The 9,236-nt window shown below is 35.7% G+C and overlaps 1 long non-coding RNA gene across 1 annotated transcript; it reads left to right on the forward strand.

Moving 5' to 3' along the window:
- The first annotated feature begins 5,869 nt into the window (after positions 1-5,869).
- LOC147476187 (uncharacterized) lies at positions 5,870-6,651 on the forward strand. Its single transcript, XR_015207214.1, has 4 exons — positions 5,870-5,929; positions 6,024-6,134; positions 6,247-6,489; positions 6,560-6,651. It is a non-coding gene; the product is annotated as an uncharacterized LOC147476187 (long non-coding RNA).
- Positions 6,652-9,236: the final 2,585 nt, after the last annotated feature.

Consider the following 9,236-nt stretch of genomic DNA (forward strand, 5'->3'; position numbering starts at 1 on the left):
TCTGTACTCGTCTTCATCTGTATCATATACTACTTAGTGGACTTCTCGCTCTGCTTTTACTCATATCTGCTCTGTGCGAATCATTAAAATGTACTGTAAAGGCATACACCAATAACCCGCCAAGAAAAAAAAAAACAATCTTGCTCTACAACTTGTACTACTAAAGGACGCAATTCGTGACTATTGTCATTGTTTGTATTGTTATCAAGATAATTATCAGTAAGGATAATTTTCGGGGGCCAAAGAGCGAGGTAAGTTACTTCATTGTTCTTTTTAAAATTGTTACTTCATTCATGGGCAACAGTAATGTCTGATTACGGAATAAAAGGGATACATGTAAAGACTGTGTTATATTATTTAACGAATGGGGGATTTGAAATGTCAGCAATGAAATCAATTAACTTTAAGTTTACGGTTTCAATGATGAAGTTACCTTTCTTGATTTTTGGTAACAAAGAACTTAAAGTTACTTTCTCGGTGGTAAACTTGAATTGATTTAAGTGTTTAAGTTATTTTCACTATTGGAAAACTTAAATAGAAATAATTTGAATAAATGACTTATGACAGATTAATATATTTCCGACCTACCTCTATGTATGAATTGTATATGTATATAAGTTCTGAACAACTCTACAATAATAAGAAATTGTCGAGGCACAATTTTTTGCCATTAAAACCGCCCAAGATTAAATGGTAATGCTGTTCTGATTCTTATACATCTAGGTGCTACTCTTCGATATAGTAGGTTCAATATAAGCGACGTTATGGACAAGACTTGGAGAACTTTAAACAGGTTAAATAGTTTATACTTAAATTACTTTATTTGAAACAAGTGCTTATTACTATGTACATATATCATTAACTATACTGAAATTTTCCAGAGCTAGTGATGAGTACGAAGATGCTGTTGATGAATTCATTGAATTCGCTATGGCTCCTTTGATGGATAAAACAAGCATTAGATGTCCGTGCATTAGTTGCAAAAACTTTAACCATTTGAGTCCCAACATTGTAAAAGACCATTTGATCATTGAGGGTATTGATATGACTTATGATCCTTTTGTTTTGCATGGAGAAGAAGGGCAAGTGCATGTAGTAGATGAAAGAGTTGAAACTACAGACTTTAACCTCACTGAGACTTATGAGATGCTTAAAGCGACAAATGAGAGTAATAAGAAAGAAGAGTTTTCTGGTGATCCAAAAAAAGAAGCCAAATTCCAAAAGGCAGTTGAGGAGTCTGAAAGGCCATTGTATGAAGGTTGTAGCAAGTATACGAAGTTAGAAGCAGTTGTTACGCTATATAGCATAAAAGCTAAACATGGTTTGTCTAATAGAGGTTTTACAGAGTTTTTAGAGGCGTTGAAGGATATGTTTCCAGAGGGTAATGTTATTCCAAAGTCAAATAATTCAGCAAGGGCGCTGTTAAGGAAGTTTGACTTGGATTATAAGCAAATCGACGCATGTGTAAATGATTGCATGTTATACACTCGGTGATTTTAAAAATGATGTGAGCTGTCGAAAGTGCAAGACTACACGATGGAAAACTGATCCTCATACTAAAAAAAGTACACGAGAAGGTTCCAGCAAAGGTTTTGAGGTACTTTCCTATTATTCCAAGGTTCAAGAGGATGTTTCAGTCTGTCGAAATGGCAAAACAGTTGACATGGCATGCATCCAATGAGAGTACTGATGGAAACATGCGTCATCCGGTTGATAGTCCTGCATGGAAACATATTGATAGAAGTTGGCCCTCTTTTGGTGATGAAGCATGAAATCTTCGACTGGCGTTGTCTGCTGACGGTGTCAATCCTCATCGCACTCTTAGCTCGAGGTATAGTTGTTGGCCAGTCATTTTGGCAATATATAACTTACCTCCTTGGATGTGCATCGCGAAAAAGTATTTGATGTTGACATTGATAATCCCCGGTCCTAGCCAGCCCGTAATGACATAGATGTTTATTTAAAGCCACTGATTGATAACCTGCTACTTTTGTGGACAGATGGTGTGGAAACGTATGACGCATACCAAAATCCACCTTCACATTAAGGTCTGTTTTAATGTGGACCATTAATGATTTTCCAGCATTTGGAAACCTAGCTGGATGTGCAACGAAGGGCAGATTAGCATGTCCTAGGTGTGGCGTTAATACATGTGCAGATTGGCTAAAGCATAGCAGGAAATTCTCTTACATGGGAAGTCGTAGGTTCCTTCCAGATGATCATCCATATCGTTTGAAGAAAAGTTGGTTTAATGGGAAGCAAGAACACGGGGCTAAGCCAGTTCCTTTGAAGTCTGATGAGATTTTTACTCAGGTAAAATCTATAGAAAATGATTGGGGGAAAGATCCGGAAAAGAATTTGAGAGATGATTGGGGAAAACCTATAGGAAAGAAAAAAAAAACGTGGAAAGGGCATACAAGGTAAGCATAAAAAAACTGGAGGTGCAAAATTGTGGAAGAAACAATCTGTATTTTTTGATTTGCCATACTGGAGATTTCTTTTGTTAACTCATAATCTAGATGTTATACATATAGAGAAAACATTTGTGAAAGTTTGCTTTCGAACTTTGTTGAATCTGAAAAAAAAATCAAAGGATAACCTTAAATCTAGGAAAGACTTGGAAGAAATGGGATTAAGACCTGACTTACACCCTATAAGAATGGGAGTAGAACTTTACTTCCTGCATCACAATGCACCTTGTTAAAGAGTGAGAAGCAAATTTTTTGTGAAAGGTTGAAAGCGCTGAAGTTGCCTGATGGGTATAGTTCCAATATATCATACCGTGTTTCCTTGTCTGACTATGCTATATATGACTTGAAGTCTCATGATTACCATGTATTAATGCAACAACTGTTGCCTTTGGCCTTGCGGAATCTCTTACCAAAAGGGCCTAGGAATGCAATTTTCCTCACTCTGCTCATTCTTTAATGAACTATGTCAAAGGACTATTGATAAGGAAAAAATGGAACAAATGGAGGATGAAGTTGTAGTGACAATGTGCTTACTAGAAAGATATTTTCCTCCATCTTTCTTTGACATTATGGTACACTTGACGCTTCATCTTGTGCGGGAGGTGTGCCTTGGAGGACCGGTGCAAATTTCGTTGGATGTATCCCTTTGAAAGGTATTATTTTTTTTTATATTCCCTGTTATTACTACAATATATTTTAGCTAAAAGATACACCTTTTAGTTTGTAGAGTGTTGCATTCTAAACATTTGATTATTCATCGAAAGTATAGGTATATGAAGGATTTGAAAGCAAGTGTAAGGAATCATGCAAGGCCCGAGGGGTGCATGGCAGAATGTAACTTGGCTGAAGAGAGTGTAACATTTTTTTTCGAGCATATGAAGCGAGTTGATATTAATAATGACCAACCAAGTAGAAATGAAGACTATAATGATGAGTCCACAAAATCCAAAGATTCTTGAAGGTAAGCCACTATTGAAGGGACAATTATTACATTAACAAGAGACATGGTTGAAGCAAAGACATCGTTGCATTTTGTTCAATTCGAGGAAGTTCAAATTGCCAGCACATTGAGTAAGTTAATATGTTTAATGTGAAAACTTATATATATATATATATATATATATATATATATATATATATATATATATATATATATATATATATATATTAATGAACACCTTTTAAAAACGAAGACACAAAAATGCTCATCCATAAGGAACCTAAACTTAGGAAGAAATGAAGGTGCTTTAGGAGCAAAGCATGCTGAAACGCTCAATGAGTGGTTTAAGCTTGAGGTGAAGAAGCAGGTTTTGTTATCTAAATTTATAGAAGTTTTAATCGATGTAAGATTTTGACTTTCAATTTTGTTTGTCTTTAGATTGAAAATGAGAAAAAAACCAAACATGTATCCGATATGTTGGATTGGCTCTCGGATGGACCTTGTTCTGCGATGCTTGGAGCTATAAAGGTTATTTTTGATAAATGGCTACCGCTTCCACATAAAGGATGGAGAAAAAGGAACTCAAAACTCGGAGTGTCATTGTCACCTAGTAGCTTGTGTAGGGCAAGTGCTAAAGACACCGCATAAATCGAGGAAGATATGACATATTATGGTGTGATAAAACAGATAATTTTGCTAGATTATGGTGTTTTTCAGTACCCATTATTTAATTGTGATTGGGCAAACGTAGGAAGTGGGATCAAAGTAGAAGAGGGATTCACATTAGTTAATCTGCATCAAAGTTTAACACACAAGCAAGACCCTTTTATCCTTGCATCCCAAGCTGAACCAGTTTTCTACTCACGAGAATCATATGACAGCAGTTGGTTTGTGGTTTTGAAAGCACCTTCTCGTGGATTCCGTGATTTTGAATGTACTACGGAGGAGGACCTTAGCAATGTGCCTGCACCACCACCTTTTGCAAGTGTGGAGCTAGTTAATGACATCGAAGGTGATGTAGAAGGCGAAGTCTATAAGCGTCAAGATTGTGAGGGAACTTGGGTGCTACAAAAAAAAAAGAAATAGAGTGTAATTGGGTCTGTTTGTTTTCATTTTGTCCATTTAGACTGATTATTATGTGGTTTTTGTTTTTGTCTATTTAGTTATTGACTTTATTATGTTTTGTGAGTGCTTCTTATAATGGTGCAAGGCATGTTGTGTTATGGTCATGATCAAATTATGTACTTTATTTTACCTAAGTGCCATGTATATGATTGTTTTGTTTTTTGCTGTACGTATTTTCTAATCTTTTCAATGCATGTGAAGAATGGCAAAGGAAAAGACTAGAGAACTAACCCCGGTAAGATATTTTGATTCTCTCTCAATTTTTTTATTCGTCTTTGTATTTGTAGTATTTTAATTTTGTTTTCTTCTGTTTGTTTTGATTTTCTAGTACCAAAAAGTGGCAAGAGCTAAGGTTCAAAAGTTTAAAAGAGCACTTGTAGAAGCATCTAAGAAAAGTGGACGTGCACATTCAGGTTTGTGTATATTGTTAATTTCCACTTAGAAAAATAATTATGCTTCGGTTGTGATTGTGTCATTAAGGTGTGGTTGTAAGTATATTAAACCAATTTATTTTGTCATGTACAAGGTTCCAAAAGTCCAAATAAAGTTTATGGTAAGAAAGTTCAAGAAGTGGAAATGTTGCCAAAGGGATATGGAAAAGCTACCAAGTGAGCAACAAAATGGAAATCATGACTGAAATGGAAGATGATGAATGGTTGGAAAACCACTATGAAAATGACTACTGAAGGAGAAGGTAATGCATCGGAAGGTTCGAATGATCTTCAGCCAACCAATACCAGGGGCCGACAAAAACCTAATCAATTGGATCCAAAAGCTCAAAAAACTTGTGCTTGACTTTAATGAAAAAGGTCTACCTATAGGTCCTAATTCGAACTTATACAAAGAGTTACTTGGGCAAAGTAGCAAGGGATCGCTCCAATTGGCTATCCTACTTGGCATAAAGTAACACCTGAGATTAAGGACAAAATGTGGACTGTTTTAAAGGTAAATTTCTTTATTTACATGGCAAGTTATATATTATTAAAGAAATATAGTAATATTTGTTTATGCATCTTTTACAAAGAACATTTTGTAGCACCGAGCGTGCTAGAAAACAGACTTTTAAGTATATTGGGAAGCTCGCGTGGGTTCAAAACAAAATTGAGATCAAGAATTTATGATGCATATGATAATCGACCAAGCTAGAATTGCACATTGCCCAACCGATGTAAAACTACCCGATTGGAAAGCATTTGTTGCAAATTGTTCACGTGAAGGATACAAGGTATTCATCATACATTATATGGGTTATAAAATCCATTTTGCATATCAAGACTCATATATTATTTTTTTGTAGAAACTAAGGGAAAAATGGGAAGAAGGCGGTTCAACACCACAAGATGCCCCATACTTGTAGTCAAATAAAGGTTATGCAAGATTGGAAGATGAGTTGGTAATTGAATGATCTATTTTTGACTTGTGAAGATTTTTCCCCTTAAGAGTACTTAATATATATATGTGAAATGTTTTATTTACCTGTTTTGTAGAGGCGTAAAAAGGGTAAGATTGGTAAACCTGTTACAAGAGGTACTGTATGGGTTGCAGGCCACAAGAGGAAAAATGGAGAACCAGTAAATGAGTTTGCTAAAGAGAAAATAGTATGTCGTTCACTGTTCATAAAATATTTTCTAAGATAAAAGGCATGCTTATTCGATTTCCATGCGACTCTAGTTATATTATTTATTCTTGTTGTTGTTGTTGCTGTTATAGGATAAGTTGAATGAAATAGACTGTGATATAGAATGTGGAAGAGGAGATGCCCTCTCACAAGTTTTAGGTCCTGATCCTAATGGGCGTGCGCGTGGAGTGGGATATGGAGTTACTCCGTCTACTTTGTATGGTATCCAACAATGCAATGGGAGGATGAGTGAATTGCAGGAGAAATATGATGATGTATTGGAAGAAATGTCTTCTATCAAGAAACTTGTTGCCAGACTATTGAATAGTGAAGAGGTATTCCAATTTGTTTGGGGATTCCATATATACTTTTGTTTTGATTTACTAACATCAAAATTATTTTCAGCCAAACCATTCGTCTGTTCAACCTTCTCCAGAGGTGGCAATGAACCCTCAAAGTCCATCTTCCCAAAGCAATCACAATCTGAATTCTGTATGTATACAATGTTGGATTCTATTTTTTTTTTTTTTTAAAATTTCAAATTCCTAGATTTACATTTATATTATTGTTTCCTTATATGTTTTCGTGATGAGGACGGACTAAATCGAAAGATGTGTCTACTGAAAGATCTCTTGAGGGTCGACGTGACCACCAAAGTCTATCTGCCCCAAGCAATCAAAATTCAGTAAGTTTTCCATGTTAAAACCTATTTCATTAAATTTGAAATTTTCATTGCTTTTTTATATTTTCCCTTTCATGTTTTCGTACAGGGTGGGGCTAAATCCAAAGTTGTATCTACGCAAAAGACCTACTCATCGTGCTCAACGTGACCATCAAAGTCCATCCGCCCAAAGCAATCAAAATCTGATTTCCGTATGTTATCCTTGCTAAATGCTATTTCATTTAACATGTGAATTTCTAGAGTCATGTATGTATATCTTTTTGTTTTCATACAGGGTACTAAATCCAAAGTTGTGAAGTGCAAGTTGTTTAGACTTGTTCTTGAAGATGTCGTGGGCGTAGGATTGTGGTATCTTGATGATCCAAAGACTACAAATGCATACTAAGCCTTTAGGCCCCGGTTATTCAAAGGTTTCTGTTGAAGTTGCAATTCAAAAGGATGCACTACTTGTTAGGGGGAATAACGCTTTGAAGACGATAGAAGATGCTGTCTCTAGTTTTGTGGCTTGGCCAACCAATTCCTTAATTAAGTTGTGATGTGCACTCAATTTTAAGAGCTAGTCTTTTGTTGTTTGAAAACACTTAAATTTTGAAGACCTTTTAATTATCGTGTTTGGGCAGTTGTGTTAGTTGGAATTGGACTCAATGAATGGTGAATGGTTTAAATTCTTCCACTTGGTGCTACATGTATCTGTTTTCTTTGTTATTCTTAGCTTTGTTATTGATACATTTGCAGGCTTTAGAACTGATAATTTATTCATATATCCATACCGATTGTTCTCTATTGCTTCTTGCAGGCCAACACTTTTAACTCCGCCTTTGTAAAGTTGTCGCTAGCTTTACAATGCCGGTCCCAAGCCCGGATAAAGGAGGAGGGTAAAGGGAAGAGTATAGGGTATTGCAATTAAAATTCTTTTTTAAAATATATCAAAGTTTGGGAGTGAAGCAGATGATCTACTGCTGTAACACGGTATTTATTTCACCTTTTTTTGTATTTCCTTTTATGTCGAACCAAATCGCATTCTCATTAGTTCTAACTACTTTTATTCGAATGTGAAGGAGAGAGTTTCCAAAAATCACATTTTATCGTGGTTTCTTCTATCATTCAAACTAATTCTATGGTTCCGATTGCTAGTATTGTTGATCTATTCTAAATATATCAAGGTATGCAATTTGTCTTGTTAGGATCTCCCCGATATCATGGCAACATATAGTTGTCGAATTGAAGCCGATAAATAGAAAGATATGACGGATATGTGAAAGTAGACCTCTTTATATGGCATACTTGTAGTCAGCCATGTTTGCTCCACAGGAGAGACAGTTCTACCCACCCTCCGCCCCTTTATTTTTTCATTTTAGAATCATGTCCATCTTATAAAGCGGAGTTGGTGCTTAAAGCAACCTCACATCTATAAAACTTTAGTGTTTTTGCCTTTCTACTCTACAGTTGTCGCCTCAAAAAAGACTTGCATGCTAGTATTAGAAAGAGACCAAATAACCTTTTGGTTACCATAATTTCCTTTTTCCCATATATTTCATTGATAATATCCAAATAGTCTTATTACTTGCCGTTAATCTTTAAAGTATCCAACCGAGACGGGTTACTTTTTATACACTAAATTGGACTTTGTTTATGTACTCAAAGTCATGTTAATAACTTTTGTACTTGATCTATTCAGGGATATCACTAAAGGGACATCTGTTAAGAAAAAAAAAGAAGAAATTCAAACTCTGCTGTTCATTACATAGACACAAAGGATGTGAGGTCTTAATGCCAATATGTGTTACTAGGCTTCCATTCTTTCTATTGGTGAAATATTTGAACCATTGATTTGATATAATAAGATGGCCTTACTAAGTCTTTTTATGAAATCGGTGATTTTGGTGGTCCATAGGGTAATGATAGGTGTACGTGGAATGTTCTTGGGCGACCTCCGGTCAAATCTTGAGATTGATGGCTGGCTTTGTTTGGAAGAACCTGCAGACATGTACATTCTCGGGTGAGTCTTCCTTGTGTTGTGAATCCTGTAGGCAATTCTAATTTCGAGACCTAGCATCCATCTGTTTGAAGTAAGCTGAAAAAGTAAATGGATCACCTTGGATTGATGCACTACCGGTTCCTTATTAAGCTTCAAGTTTGTCACACTAGTCCTTCACTTTCCTTTTCAAACCGAGAAACCATAACTTTGAAGATCATGGACAACACTTTCAAGGTGTTTTATTTTTCGAGAGAGCCTCTTCTAGCTCGGACTTTTGGCTTTGAGCAGCAAATGGATGCTTCTTTAGTTGTTTCCTCATAAATTCTTATCCGAGATTCAAGTGCATTCAGCTTTTTTCAGTCAAGTCCTTAGCTTCCAAATCCTTATGGACTGAATCTCTCAATGGCTTCTTGTAATTGCAA

This window comes from Coptis chinensis, chromosome 9, assembly GCF_015680905.1.
Source record: "Coptis chinensis isolate HL-2020 chromosome 9, ASM1568090v1, whole genome shotgun sequence".
Taxonomy (NCBI): domain Eukaryota; kingdom Viridiplantae; phylum Streptophyta; class Magnoliopsida; order Ranunculales; family Ranunculaceae; genus Coptis; species Coptis chinensis.